Genomic DNA, 16,150 nt, shown 5'->3' with positions numbered 1-16,150 from the left:
AACACAACATTGTAAATCAACTATACTCCAATAAAAATTTAAAAATAGGGCTTCCCTGGTGGCACAGTGGTTGAGAGTCTGCCTGCTGATGCAGGGGATGTGGGTCCGAGCCCTGGTCTGGGAGGATCCCACATGCCGCTGAGCAGCTGGGCCCGTGAGCCACAGCTGCTGAGCCTGCACGTCTGGAGCCTGTGCTCCACAACAAGAGAGGCCACGATAGTGAGAGGCCCACGCATCACAATGAAGAGTGGCCCTCGCTTGCCACAACTAGAGAAAGCCCTCGCACAGAAACGAAGACCCAACACAGCAAAAATAAATAAAAAATAAATAAACTCCTACCCCCAACATCTTCTTTAAAATAATTAATTAATTAATTAAAAAATAAATAAAGGAGATGCTGCACCCGTCAAAAATTTAACAGAGCTTCACTAAGCTGTAAGACAACTTCAAGGGACCTAATGTATGCCTACAGAAGTCCCTGCAGGAAAGTAGAGAGCAGGGAACCGAAGAAAAAAATTGCAGAAATAATGGGCAAAAGCTTTCAAAATTTGATGAAAACTATAAACCAAGAATTTCAATGAACCTCAAACACAAGAAACATGATGAAAACTGCACAAAGCACATCAAATCAAACTGTTCAAAACCAGTGTTTAAAAAAAAAATCTTAAGAGCAGCCAGAGGAGGGAAAATTACATACAAAATAAAAAAGATATGGATGACAGCAGATTTCTCATCAGAAACAATGTAAGCAAGAAGATACTAGTCCAACATCTTTCAAGGGCTGAAAGAAAAAAGATGTCAACCTAGAATTCTGTACCTAATAAAAATAACTTTCAAAAACAAAGGTGAGGGCTTCCCTGGTGGCGCAGTGGTTGAGAGTCCGCCTGCCGATGCAGGGGACGCGGGTTTGTGCCCCGGTTTGGGAGGGTCCCGCATGCCGCGGAGCGGCTGGGTCCGTGCGCCATGGCCGCTGAGCCTGCGCGTCCGGAGCCTGTGCTCTGCAACGGGAGAGGCCACAGCAGTGAGAAGCCCGCGTACCACAAAAAAAAAAACAAAAAAAAAACAAAGGTGAAATAAAGGATTTTTCAGATGTATAAGAGCTGAAAGGCTTCATCATCAACAAACTAGCACTACAAGAAATGTGAAAGGAAGTTCTTCAGGCAGAAGGAAAATAAATCCAAATGGGCATAGGAATCTCTACAAAGGAATGAAGAACAACAGAAATGGAGGTTTTCTTGCTTGTCTCTCCTAGTAGAAATAAGTCGCTAAGGGCTAAGGCTGCATTTTGTTTCATTCTGTTTTATTACTTTTTGTTTAAGTATGATATACACAACAAAAGTATATAAACCGGGACTTCCCCGGTGGTCCAGTGGCTGAGACTCCACCTTCCAATGCTGGGGGTGCAGGTTCGATCCCTGGCTGGGGAACTAAGATCCCACATGCTGTGCAGTGCAGCCAAAATTTAAAAAACAAACAAAAGTACATAAATCATAAGTGTATAAAGTACACAAGTCATAGATGTATAACTAATTTTTACAAATTGAACATACCCATGTAACTACCACCCAAATCAAGAAACACTCAACCCTCATGGGTAAGACTATCCTGACATCTATAATCATAAATTAACTGTGCCTATTTTTGTATTTTATAAATGAAATTATACATTCAAAATTTACATTAGAATTGGGAGATTGGGATTGACATATATACCCTAATATGTATAAAATGGATAACTAATAAGAACCTGCTGTATAAAAAAAATAAAATAAAATTCAAAAAAATTTTACATTAAAATACTTCACATATATTCTATATGACGTGATTAAATTATAAAGAATTTATATATTCTACTCCACTATAATTTATTAATTTCAATTGCAATGCTTTTAAATTTATTAAAGTGAAGAATAAAAGGAATTGGTTACATTTCCCCTTTCTTTACAATTGCACTGGAAGGGAAAAAACTTTTCTTTCTCACTTGGTAACCATAACCTGAGCCTGGAGCTTCCTTATTGGACAATTCTACTTCATATGTACTCTTTAGGTATCCACTTCAAAAACCAAGAATAGGATCTGGGTAATAAAAAGGTAAATACCTCTGAGTTCAGAACTTACATGTCTTTCATATATACATAGTTTCCCAAAGGAGAAAGACTCTGATGAAGCAAGAGGCAAGCTATCTCTCCCCACTCCATCCCATTCTTCTTATATCAGACTTGATAGAAACAGAGTAAATTTAGCCTTCCTAGCTACATCTCTTCAGATCAAGGTCCTCAGTTCACTGCCCATGCAGGCAACAGTAAGTAAAATAGTATCACATTCAGTTGACTTATTTTATTTATCACTTTCAAAGTAGTAGGTTAACAGAAAATTGGAATGGTTAACTAACACACCTGCTTAAGAAGATGGGCATGACAAAGAAGCAAAGCGCTGGTTTACAAACCTCCAACAGTGTGTTTTGCAATGTAAGGTGAGGGGAACTAAAAATAGGTTTCTGTTAGATAGATGATTACACTTTTGTGGTGGAATTAAGGAGAAAGTGTTTATGCTTTACAGGAATTTACATATGTCTTCCTTACTTCACCAAATTCTCAGTAGTGGTTAGTCCCTAAAACTAGAGCTACCAGTAAGAATCCCAAAGTCTGGTAATATTCCAAAAAAAAAAAAAAAGGCAGTATGTATATTAATTTGAACCTAAATACAAAAATTCCAAAAGGATCGTGGGATGAATTATCTATTCCCTGCACCTTGCCAAGCTGGGACTAATTATGCAAATGTTTGTTGCCTCTTGAAAGGGATAATCCCATTTCTCTGTATTGGACCAAAGGGAAAATCGTGGACTATCTCATCTTTTTTTACAATTTATTTTATTGAAATATAGTTGATTTACAGTGTTGTGTTAGTTTCTTCTGTACAACAAAGTGACTCAATTATATATACATATTATATATATTATATATATATTCTTTTTCATATCCTTTTCCATTATGGTTTGTCATAGGGTACTGAATATTGTTCCCTATGCCATACAGTAGGACCTTGTTGTTTAGGAGTATCTCATCTTGTACCAACCATATAGACCAGCCCAGTGACTTAACCAGAGGGACCTACATTAAGGAGAAATGTTTGGATTAAAGTAGTGATAAATGGAAGAAAGTTGAAATTGTTGCTGAGGGGAGGGTAGCTAATAAATGGGTGTTAAAAAGGGAACATCTAATAAATTCTGGTGCCTTAAGAGAAGCATAGAGCATGAGAATATTATTCTCTCTTAGCTTTGACTCAGATGCCCTTTAGGTGAAGGACTCCTTTATCAAAATCTCCTCTTTTGCAAGAAGTAGAATAGCCAACCCAGTGAACACATATATACTTCTGAGAGTGGTCTGTGTCCTCATAATGGATGAACAGGTGGAAGGTCTGACTGTAATCACATGGAACAATACTAAGGTGGCTATGTCTTTTGGTTCCCATTTCATAGGATAGAGCTATTACTGAAGACCTGAGTTAGGAAGAAAACCATGAGAATATATATCCAGTTGAATCTGAACAACACTGATTAATAATAATCTAGGTGAACAGTTGCATGGCCATTAATTTTGATGGTGAAGGTTTAAGGAAGATACTGGAGTGTGACAGTAAAAGTTCATCCTCTACATGTTCCATCTGTCAAAACATTGTGTGTAAAAATAGCTCCTTTGCCCAAAATTGTGGGTGGAAAGCCATAAAGATGTAGAGGGACAATTGGGACACTTGGATCACTGAAAAAGGAAAAGAATTTAGTATAAATTGTTGGGCCCACATTCCTGAGAGTGAAAAGCCAGAAAGTCTATGTGGATGGCTGTGGGAAGCTCTATGGCATATCCAAACCAAAGTCGGTTTAGTGGTAACAACTACTCACGGGACCTTAGCCTAATGCGGTCAGTGTGATCAGGTCCCAGGTTTATTTCCTAAATGTATGAAGCTAATACTCAGTGTCAACAGAGGGTCTGGTGCATCAAACAGCTTTTGCCTCCTAAAAAAAGAGAGCCATAGGAGAATTAGGAGCTGGGCTAGGAGTAATTGATGAAGAGAAATTCACTTTTAATGAGGAAAGATATTTTGAAGAAAACAAATGCTTCTGGAGTAAATGGGGAACCTCCAAGGCATTTTCCTCCATGAGGAAAGTTAAGGATGACAACTGGATGGCAACACAGCACTGGGAAAATGGGCTTTGCAATCAGAGCAGACACCAAGATAACCTGCCCAAACTCAGCAATGGGAATGAGCTTGTGTATCAGCACAGCTGGGCTCTTTGTTATCTTAACTCAAAGGAGTCTGAGCTATCTGAGGCCCAAGAGCCAGAGATTCTCACGCATGGGAGGTGTGTGGGCTACATAGTCTGCGGAAATTTGTAATTGGAGAATGCAACCTCTCGAGGCGCTCTTTTAACAATTTTAGTGCCGCAACTGAGGGCGAACCGTTCCTTTCCTCTAACATTATTCACGGGCATTGGACAAACTTTAAACAGGACTAGAGGGCTCCCCAAGGAGAAGAGATAAACCCAGCTGTGGGACACATCTCACTGGGAACCACTATCTCTCAAGCCATGTATCAGAGAAAAGGAATTTGACTGTGTTTTCAAGAGGTTTGGAGTCCTAAAATAACAGAGACATGGTCTCTAACCTAAATTCCTATGAGAAAAGGTAGATTTTATTGAGATGGACAAAATAATGATATGTAACTATGTCTGATTTATCTGTACTGTGTATCCATGACACTGCTGTATGGTGTAATATACAAATCATAGGTAAATTTAATATTGTAGAAGCTAATCAAATTTATGATATTACTGAGGTGGTTGATCAAATGTTGTGAGATTAGATTAAAACTCCCTCATGATGTTATCCCTATGGAGGAGAAGTGGCCTGAAGAAAATTTACACTTGATGATTGACAATTAGTAATCTCTCTCACCCAATAGTTGTGTACATTAAAGTGAAGATTACTATAAGTCAGGGAAACAAAAGTATTATGAAGTTAGTCCAAAATATGAGAAAGTTTGTGCCACTCTGTGCTAATATTATTGGATTGTTCATCTGTTTAAATCCATACCAACCTCTTGTTAGTTATTATAGATGTTTGCAATTTGGTGAATTTTGCTTGTCTCTGTGATTATATGATGCTTTAAGGCAAGTAATTACTGTCAAACCAAGAGTTATCATTAGGTCTAAAAAGGCCTTGCTCATAGGTCAGGGAGCTAGACTGTGTTGTGAGGGGTAATTCCAGAAGACCTGGAGTTGGCCAGATCATGACATGAAATGTGCTGATTAATAGTGTTGCTTTGTAACCATGAGTCTGAGGAGTTTCTGGCCAGTCTGTTCCAGCTTTCAACATTGTTTATTGGTAACAGTGAGACTGATGATTTGTACCTGGTCTTCATGAGACCTCAGAGAGCTGTTGGGGCCAATTATGTAGCAAGAATATGCCTATGTGACCTGCAAGGTATAAGAAACCCTGGCTGAGGCTCCGATTCTGGCTCCCTAGTTTCAAGGTGTTCCCTGTCAGTTTGTCCTGGTCCTAGAGAGGAAGCACATATGTATGGCCTTTACAAAAAGAGGACATCTGGAGCTCAGGCCTGACTTCTCCAAACCCCTCACTGTAAAGCAGGCTTGCGCTGTGATGCCTATCTTTCCTCTATGCTGATGCTGTATCAGATCCCCTTCCTGCAATAAGCCACAGATTTGTAAGCATTTTCAGTTTGGTTCCTGTGAGTCTTTCTTAGTGATCGAACCCTGTCTGTTGCTGTTAGTGCATTTAAATTCCAGATACTTTAGGAAAAAAAGCAGTTACAGCCATAATTTCTCACCCCCATCTCCTCCTCACCTCCCCACCCCCATGCTACACACAGACACACACACACACACACACACACACACACACACACATGCATACACACACTCTCCTGGGACAACAGCTCACATCTCTTGCCCAGCAGAAAGCAGACAGCCTAAATGATATACAGTGGAAACTTGAGTCTGTAAAAAATTGCAAGATACAAGAAAATACTGGGACTTGATCTTTTCTCTGGGGTTGGAGGTGGGGTAGGGAATCCCAGGAAATAGAGGGGAAAGGGCTTTGGTAAGAAATGGGGGTGATTAAAGAAGAAAGACAAGAGGATGAGGCAGAAGAAAAATGAAAAGTAAGCCTGAGAGAGCCTTCACTTGGAGCACTGATAACGGCTTATGTCCTCACTCCTTGTGAGCCCAAGAAAGCTGAGTCACAAGACCAATGGTATAATACCCAAGCCACTCTCCATCCACAGCACTGGCCAGACTCTATTGAAGTACAATGAAGAGCTACCTAAACTTGCCTCAAGGATCAGTGTGTATTCAGAACCAACAAAAGAGAAGAAGGTCCCAGAGCAGATAAGGAGCAGCGAAGTTGACAGGTGTCATAATTTATGTTATGCCACAAGCAGATCCTGAGACAAAGATCTGTACAAGTAGTTTATTTGAGATATGATTCCAAGAGTAGGGGAAAAGTAGTAGTGGGAGAAGAGTGGGGAAAGGAAGCAAGCCAAGAAGGGTGTTTTGAAGTTATACTTTGACTAATGAAGCCTTAATCCTACTGGGACACTCTGGAAGCCAGTGTAGAACATCCTCCTCAGTTATTCCCGTAGTTGTGAGGGAGCCATAAATCATTGGCTAAAGATTGCTAGGGTTTGAGGGTGGCATTCATTCTCCAGTATTTCCAGCCTGAGGTGCGTATGCAGAGCAGTCTCAGGCCACCAGAGAAAGCTGTCAGCAAAGAAATGCAGATGCTGGCAGGTGGGAGGTCAGCAGGTATGAGCTACAGCAAGGAGGCCAAAGGAGATAACAGGCTGGGCACCGACAACATAGTTATAATCCCAAGGGCTTTTCTCCAGTAAAGAGTAATAGCCATGTTCCCAACTTTTACCTTTCTTAGATGGCAGCTAAGGCTCATTTTGTGGACAAAAAGGGGAGTGGTCTGCTTCATTGGTTACGCTGGGGGCTCCCATGTGGGGTTTTTGAACTTGGGTGCTAGGTCCAGCTGTATCATGCTTTAGATTCATATCCTGGAACTGAGCCACCTGGGAAGGTACATGCCACCTCTTACCCAGTACTACCATGGACACAAACCTATTAGGGGATAGACACCAAGGGGCAAAATTGGCCTAACTAAAGATGTGAGTGTGCTCAGAATAGCCTCACAGAGTGAGCAGGATATGATAGAGGTTACTGTGACTTTGGTGCTAGAGTTGATGATGCTGTTGATGATGCTGGTGAATGAGTGGCTGTTGCAAAGGGTAGATCCAACTTTATTGAGAAAATGTGCTATGTGGGTTTTCACCCTGTTGCAAGAGACCAAATGACCTGCAAAGCCTGAAATACTTCCTATCTGATCCTTTTACAGTGCTAACCTGCTATCATAAGCAACAAATGAGTGCCCAGACCCTAGTCAGGCTCTCACTACCTCCCACAGTAGAGGAGATATCAAGGAGGAACCAGAGAGGCTGACTCATCAGCCTTACTGTTGTTGGGAGTCATCAAGACCACCTTCAGGTCCAACGATTTACTAGAAGGGCTCGCAGAATGCAACAAATCTGTTATACTCACAGTTATGGTTTATTACAGCAATGGGATACAGATTAATATCAGCAAAGGAAAAAAGGCACAGAGTCCAGGAGGAACCAGGCACAAACTTCCAGTTGTCCTGTTGTCCTCTCCCAGTGAAGTCGTATGGACAGTGCTTAATTCTAGCAATGATGTATAACAACACGCATAAAATATTGCCAACCAGTGAAGCTCACCTGGGCCTTGGTGTCGAGGGGTCTTATTGGAGATTGATCATATAGGCATTTAGCATCCACATGGCTGACCTTAATTACTTAGTCTCCAGCTCCCCCAGAGGTCAAACTGATATCACGTGGCCCAAGATCCCCACCATGAATCACATTGTTAGCTAGACTATCTGGCTTGATCAAGGCCCCAAGTAAACAAAAACACTGTAACGGGCACGATATTCCAGGAGCTTAGGGATTATTTCCTAGGAGCTGGTCAATGGCCAAACTATTCGTTAAAATATGAAGGGTTTGGACAACCCAGGCCTGCTGAGTTAATCCTTACTGCACCCTTACGTTTAGTGTTTCCCCAGAACTGGATGAATGTTGGAGATAAAGTTCCTCTATCGATCCCTGATGGAAGAACTAAGATCCCGCATGCCTCACAGTGCGGCCAAAAGTAAAAAATAAATAATTTTTTTTTTTTTTAAGAAGTAGTTCAGGAAAACATACCAAGAAGCTGGATGGAGAACAGACTGGAGAGTCCTCAGCCCTGGAGAATGAGGAGCTATGCTTCCTACACATCACAGTGGGCTCCTTCCTGGATACGCATGGATGATAAATGTTTTCAGCTGTTTTGTTCTCTATGCGATCTTCCAAAAGCTCTACACCAAGTTGAGGGCCATGAGACAGAGGCAACTTGACAGAACTGTGGCAGCTATAAAACTTAATGTCATTAAATAATAAGAAAGCTTTAGCAGCTACTCCTTTAGAAATGCAAAAGGACTTAAATGCATAAACTGAAAAGCATACAGAAAATCTAAGGCAGCTTAACTTAAGAAAAAAAGACAAAAGATCAATATGTGAAAAAGAATAAAAGAAGGAAAAAGCTATAAAGAAAATGCAAAATAGTTTCAGGAAGAAAAGAGCTTGGTCTTTTTAGTTTTTCTTCATCCTAAATGTAAACCTGCTAGAAAGTCCCTGCATGTTGATGGTTTTAGTCCCTTGTTTGCTGAAGGAAATGGAACACATTGGAGACTGAAACCGAGCTGGACCCTGTGAGACTCCATCATCTGCTGGATGAGATTAAGGCTCTTGCTCTGTCCCTCTATTTCTTTCTCTTTTTAAAAAATTAATTTTTATTGGAGTATAGTTAATTTACAATGTTGTGTTAGTTTCTGCTGTATAGCAAAGTGAATCAGGTATACATATACATATGTCCACTCTTTTTTAGATTCTATTCCCATATAGGTCATTACAGAGTGTTGAGTAGAGTTCCCTGTGCTGTACAGTAGGTTCTTATTAGTTATCTATTTTATATATAGTAGTGTGCATATGTCAATCCCAATCTCCCAGTTAATCCCTCCCTCCCCTTCCCCCCTGGGTAACCATAAGTTTGTTTTCTACATCTGTGACTGTATTTCTGTTTTGTAAATAGGTGCATTTGTACCATTTTTTTAGATTCCACATATAAGCGATTCATATATTTGTCTTTCTCTGTCTGACTTACTTCATTCAGTATGACAATCTCTATGTCCATACATGTCACTGAAAATGGCATTGTTTTGTTCTTTTTTATGGATGAGTAATATTCCATTGCATATATGTACCACATCTTTTTTATCCATTCCTCCATTAATGGACTTTTAGGTTGCTTCCATGTCCTGGCTATTGTAAATAGTGCTGCAATGAATATTGGGGTACATTTGTCTTTTCGAATTATGGTTTTCTCCAAATATATGCCCAGGAGTAGGATTGCTGAATCATATGGAGCTCTATTTTTAGTTTTTTAAGGAACCTCCATATTGTTCTCCATAGTGGCCATACTAATTTACCTTCCCACCAACAGTATAGGAGGGTTCCCTTTTCTCCACACCCTCTCCTTGCTATGTCCCTCTTGACATGAGCAAGATGAATCTTTAACCCTGTGTTCAATTGCCTTCCATCCACTTTTTTTCCACAGTGACCAGATGAGGCAAGGTATTGATTATTTCTGTTCTTAGTTATACAAGCAAAGTTAATGAATTAAGTTAAAGGATGTAAACAACGTCAAAAGGTCTTGGATCACTAGTCACAGTCCACTAAAAGAAAATTATTTCAATTCATTATTTAATAGCAAATTGCTAGTTGTTGGTGGGATTTGTTTATGTATTTTTATTTACAAAACTTGAACTTTTAAAGTATCATAAATATGTAAAAAGAATAGTTAGGTATACATCAGGAGTGATAGAAAAGGAAGGAAATGGTACACAAGTTACAAAGAGACTTGACACTTCAATAAATTCAAATAGAATACCAAGAAAAAATTCTGAGCTTTGCTCCTAACCCATTCTATGTTCACACAAGGTAAGAGAATGAAATGTAGCCAACATGATTCATCGTTATTCTTTTTCCTGAATTTGATCTACTTGGCAGCCCATAGGCATGATCTTGCCACAACCTAAGGCTACCAGGCAAGATCCCCAAGGCTGTTGAATTGCTTTCCCTTCTCACATAGAATTACAAAAAACAGTGCGGTTATCATGCACAGTCCATAAAATAAATCCATGTTTACTTTCTGGGCCAACCCACTCAGTGCCCCTTCACCATCTTATCTACAGCGGTTACAGTCATCCTGTTTATTTTTGCACCTTATCTTATACTACTGACAACATCAGCAATGTATTTATCAGCCTTTCTTTCCTTTCCCTTTCAAACTGAATGCTCTCTAGTGTCTCCAGTTTAGAGACTGGAATTAAGAAATTGCATAAAACAAGTGCTTCATTGCTTTTTTAATAGCAAGGCCTTGAAAGTTAACTAAGCAAAAATACTGGCTGTTTTTGAAAGGGACTTTATTAATTGTGGAAGAATGAAAAAATCCTAGTGTCTCTTGAGAGAGAAGTAATAATGAATAAATGCAAAGAAGAGTAAAGGTTACAAATGTAAAGAGTAAAGATTGACAAACGGGGAAAATCACTTAGACTTTTAAAAAAGATCATTAGCATTAATTTGCATTCCATGAATGGAAAAAGAATCAAATCAACCCTATTTTAAGTCATATCTCTCTATGTAATGTGTATTTTGTCTTTATCAGAAACATTTTCAAAACTCACAAGACTTTCAGCTGTATGCAGTTTAAAAATTCATAATGTTTCTAATATCAGATATCTTTATGCTGTTCAATATGTTTTGGTGATTGATTTATATTAATTGAAAATGTATTTTACAGAATGTGCTCTACTACACCAGAAGTTTCATATCTATATTTTATAAAGCCATTGTCCAAGATGGTGACAATCACATATATCAATCTTTATTTTTAATTTTTTATAGATATATAATTCAAATACCATAAAATTCATCCTTTTAAAGATACAATTAGGGCTTCCCTGGTGGCGCAGTGGTTGAGAGTCTGCCTGCCGATGGCAGGGGACACGGGTTCGTGCCCTGGTCCGGGAAGATCCCACATGCCGCGGAGCGGCTGGGCCCGTGAGCCATGGCCACTGAGCCTGCGCATCTGGAGCCTGTGCTCCGCAATGGGAGAGGCAAGAGCAGTGAGAGGCCCGTGTACCAAAAAAAAAAAAAAAAAAGATACAATTAAATGATCTTTTGTATATTCACAAAGTTATGCACTTGAATTCCAGAACATTTTCATCACCCTAAAAAGAAATCCCATACCCATTAGCAGACACTTCCTATTCGTTCACCACCAACCCCCTCCCTCCCAGTCCTTGGTAAATCACAAATGTACTTTCTGTCTCTATAGTTTTGCCTATTCTGGACATTTCATATAATTAGAATCATACACTATGTGCTCTTTTGTGACTGGCTTCTTTCACACAGAATACTGTTTTCAAGGTTCATCCATGTTGTAGCATGAATCAGATTTCATTCCTTTTTAATGGTTGAATAATATTCCATTATGTAGATATACCACATTTGTTTCATTCATTTATTGATGGACACTTCAGTTGTTTTCACTTCTGGGCTATCATGAATAATGTTGCTATAACATTTGTTTACAAGTTTTTGTGTGGACATTTTTTTCCAATTCTCTTGAATTTATACCTAACAATGGAACTGCTGGTCAAATGGTAACTAACACTATTTTTAACTTTTTGAGGAATAGCCAAACTGGTTCCTAAAACAGCTACATCATTTTGCATTCTAATCAGCAATGTACAGGGGTTTAAATTTCTCCATATTGTTGCCAACACTAGCTATTTTCCATTTTTATTTATTTACTTATTTATGTATTTATTTATTTTTTTGCGGTACGCAGGCCTCTCACTGTTGTGGCCTTTCCCGTTGCGGAGCACAGGCTCCGGACACGCAGGCTCAGCGGCCATGGCTCACGGGCCCAGCCACTCTGCGGCATGTGGGATCCTCCCGGACCGGGGCACGAACCCGTGTCCCCTGCATCGGCAGGCAGACTCTTAACCACTGCGCCACCAGGGAAGCCCTATTTTCCATTTTTAAAAAAATTATTATTATATTATCCTAGTGGATATGAAGTGATTTCCCATTGTGGATTTGATTTACATTTCCCTAATGTCTAATAGTGTAGAACATCTTTTCATGTGCTTCTTGGCCATCTGTATTTTGTCTTTGGAAACATGTCTATTTAAGTATTTTGCCTACTTTTCAATTGGGTTGTTTGTTACTCTGTTGAGTTGTAAGATTTCTTTCTGTGTTCTAAATACTAGGCCTTTATCACACCTACAATTTACAAATATTTTCTCCCATTCTGTGTGTTGTCTTTTCACTTTCTTAATAGTGTCCTCTGAAGCCCAGAAGTTTTAATTTTGATGTATTCCAATTTATTTATTTATTTTTTGTTAGTTGCTTGTGCTTTTGGTGTCATATCTAAGAAACCATTATCTAATCCAAGGTGATGAAGATTTCCTATTATGTTTTCTTCTATGACTTTTATAGTTTTAGATCTTACACTTAGGTCTTTGAGACATTTTGAGCTTATTTTTTATATATGGTGTGAGGTAGGAGTGCAGCTTCATTGTTTTGCACATGGATATGAAGTTGACACTATTTGTCAGAAAGACTGTTTTTTTGCCCATTGAATTGTCTTGGCACCCTTGTAGAAAATCAACTGACAACAAGTGTACGGGTTTATTTCTTGACTCTCAGTTCTAGTCCATTGATCTATATGTCTATCTTTATGCCAGTACCAATACTCTTCATTTTTTATCAGTTTAACAATATCCTTATATTTTAAATGGTAAGTTTTTGTTGTTTTTTTTTTTTTTTTGCCGTACGCGGGCCTCTCACTGTTGCGGCCTCTCCCGCTGTGGAGCACAGGCTCCGGACGCACAGGCTCAGCGGCCATGGCTCACGGGCCCAGCCGCTCCGCGGCATGTGGGATCTTCCCAGACTGGGGCATGAACCCGTGTCCCCTGCATCGGCAGGCGGACTCTCAACCACTGCGCCACCAGGGAAGCCCGGTAAGGTTTTTTTAATTAAATTTATTTATTTATTTTTGGCTGCATTGGGTCTTCATTCCTGGGCATGGGCTTTCTCTAGTTGTGGCGAGCGGGGGCTACTCTTTGTTGTGGTGCTTGGGCTTCTCATTGTGGTGGCTTCTCTTGTTGCAGAGCATGGGCTTTAGGCACGCGGGCTTCAGTAGTTGTGGCACATGGGCTCAAAAGCGCAGGCTCAGTAGTTGTGGCTCACAGGCTTTGTTGCTCCATGGCATGTGGGATCTTCCCAGACCAGGGCTTGAACCTGTGTACCCTGCATTGGCAGGCAGATTCTTAACCACTGCATCACCAGGGAAGTCCCAATATCCTTATAGTTTAAACACCAAATAAAATATATTTAAAACTTGTGAAACAGAAATTTAAGATGACATGAAATCATTAGAAAAGCCAATGTTAAAGAGAAACCTCACTAACATTTAAGATCAATATGAGATCACATTTTAGCATTCAAACAATGTAGCTTCTTCCAAGCCCTTATAAAAACAAAAACAAAATAGCACAACAGTGTAGTGGACAGACAACAGAACTGAACAGTGTGATTTTCCACAGTCTTAAGTATAGAATTTATTTCCAAATCTAGTCATTATGACTATATTTAAACAAGTTAGGTAACATACAAACATATAAAGTCTTAGACTTCTGGTTTTGCATGTAAGGAGCTTAGAAGTTGCCACTCCCTCTACCAAGTAAAAAGGTGAATGGACTAAAAAATAAACTCTTTTTGGATGCATAAAAGAGAAAAGTACATAGAGCAAACCACTGTCTCCAAGATTGGAGAGACAGACACAGAGTCCTGAGTTACCAGAGCAGAGCAGAGAGTCTGAAAACAGGAAATGCCACAGGAACTAGCACCAGGGTAGGAACCCTGAACTATAATTAATGATTTGCTGGAGGATCAGTGCCGACAACTCTGAGAGTTAAAAACTCCACGGGGATCCAGTCACAGGGAGATACCCACAATACTGTGAGATTTACCTCCAGGAGCTTGACCAGGTTCTCACAGTAAATATCAGAAAAATCCCCTTATGCTTCCAGCAGGGGAAGGGGAAAAGGAACCACTTTGAAATATACCCGAGCACTCTGTTCTTAACTCAGCCTGCCCAGCTTAAACTAGTTAACTGGAACCTGACCTGCTTGGGGTTTTATCAAACCCTAACAGATATGGGGAAAGGGAAATACCCAACTCTAGCCCACTCTAGCTATCCTGGCCTACCTAAGTGGGGAGACAAAAAACCCTGAGAGACACTTGCAAAGTTCACAGTCCAGACCCATAGACTCACTGAGAGACAGGGATCTAATCATAGAACATAGAACACTTCCCCTGACCCCATGGACTGGATCCCCGTGGAGTTTTTAACTCTCAGAGTTGTGGGCACTGATCCTCCAGCAAATCATCAATTATAGTTCAGGTTTCCTACCCTGGTGCTAGTTCCTGTGGCATTTCCTATTTTCAGCACATTACTAAAGGCCTACTTACAGCAGTTTCTGTTACCCAGAATATCATGTCTGGCTATAAAGGAAAATAAAGTCACAAGGCAGACTAAACGGCAGACAACAATGTGAAGAGACAGAGCAAGCATCAGAAGCAAACGTGACAGGCATGTTGGAATGATCAGGCCAGGAATTTAAAACAACTATGATGAATATGCTAAGAGCTCTAATCGATAAAGTAGGCAGCATGCAAGAACAAATGGGCAAACGCTAACTCGAAAAGATAGATGCAGCCCCATGTTCATTGCATTATTTACATTAGCCAAGACGTGTAAACAACCTAAGGGCCCATCAACAGATGAATGAATGAAGAAAATGTGAGATATATATTCTGTAATATTCCAGTTTTGAAAACAATGCCACACATTTGTTATTCCTATGTTGAGGGATGGCAAACGTGTGTGTCACAGGCAACTCACAAAATCCTAGGGATAGGAGTATGAAAGAAACCCCCAGAAAATAAAGTTCAACAAGTATATCTATGAGAGTATCAGAATATGGATCTATTCAAATGGCTCATCCTCTTCTCTAATGCATCACCGGATTCTATCTTTGCTCCTAAATATCTTTGGAATCTGTCTGCATGGTTTCATCTCCACTGCCATTATCCTCGTCCAAACTATCACAATCTCTTTATTACTGAAACAGCCTCTTAAATGCTTCCCATTATTCACGTTTGTTACTTTTCAATGTATTTTTTGCCAAGCAAGCAGAATTGTGTTTCTAAAAGACAAATCTGATTGTTCCACTCTTCTGCTTAAGATCATCCAGTTGTTTCGTATTACCCTTTTTAAGATCTTATCAGGGTCTACAAGATTCTGCTTGACTGATTCATTGCCTACCTCTTCTTCTTCATCTCACAAGGTTCTCTAGCCCCATGCACTCCAGCCACACTGACCCTTCACTTCCTCTAAGCAGAAGTCCTCTATAAATTTTTATGACAAAAAAATGAACTGTTAGGTAGGTCCTTCCACCAGTGCAATTCCCCAGATCCTTTATTTCAGTTGGGATTTTTTTCTCACACTCATCAGCCCCATGCCTTTGAACAGCTTCTGTCAGCTACTTTCACTGGAGTTTTCTTTCAGCTTTCTTCCTGCCTTGTTGCGTCACCACAGTTACAACAAAACCACTGCTACCCTAGACCATTTAGGGTCCTATTACTATTTTTTAAATTGTGGCAAAATATACATATAATGAAATTTAGTATCTTAACCATTTTTTTAGTGTACCATTCAGTAGTGTCAAATATATTCACATCGTTGTACAACCAATCTCCAGAACTCTTTCAACTTGCAAACCCAAAATCTCTATCTACTCCCAACTTCTCATTTTCCAGTCCTCTCAACTACTATTCCACTTACTGTCTCTATAAATTTGACTACTCTAGATATCTCATATAAGTAGAA

Source organism: Mesoplodon densirostris, chromosome 15 (genome assembly GCF_025265405.1).
Source record: "Mesoplodon densirostris isolate mMesDen1 chromosome 15, mMesDen1 primary haplotype, whole genome shotgun sequence".
Taxonomy (NCBI): Eukaryota; Metazoa; Chordata; class Mammalia; order Artiodactyla; family Ziphiidae; genus Mesoplodon; species Mesoplodon densirostris.
This window is presented reverse-complemented; position numbering follows the sequence as displayed.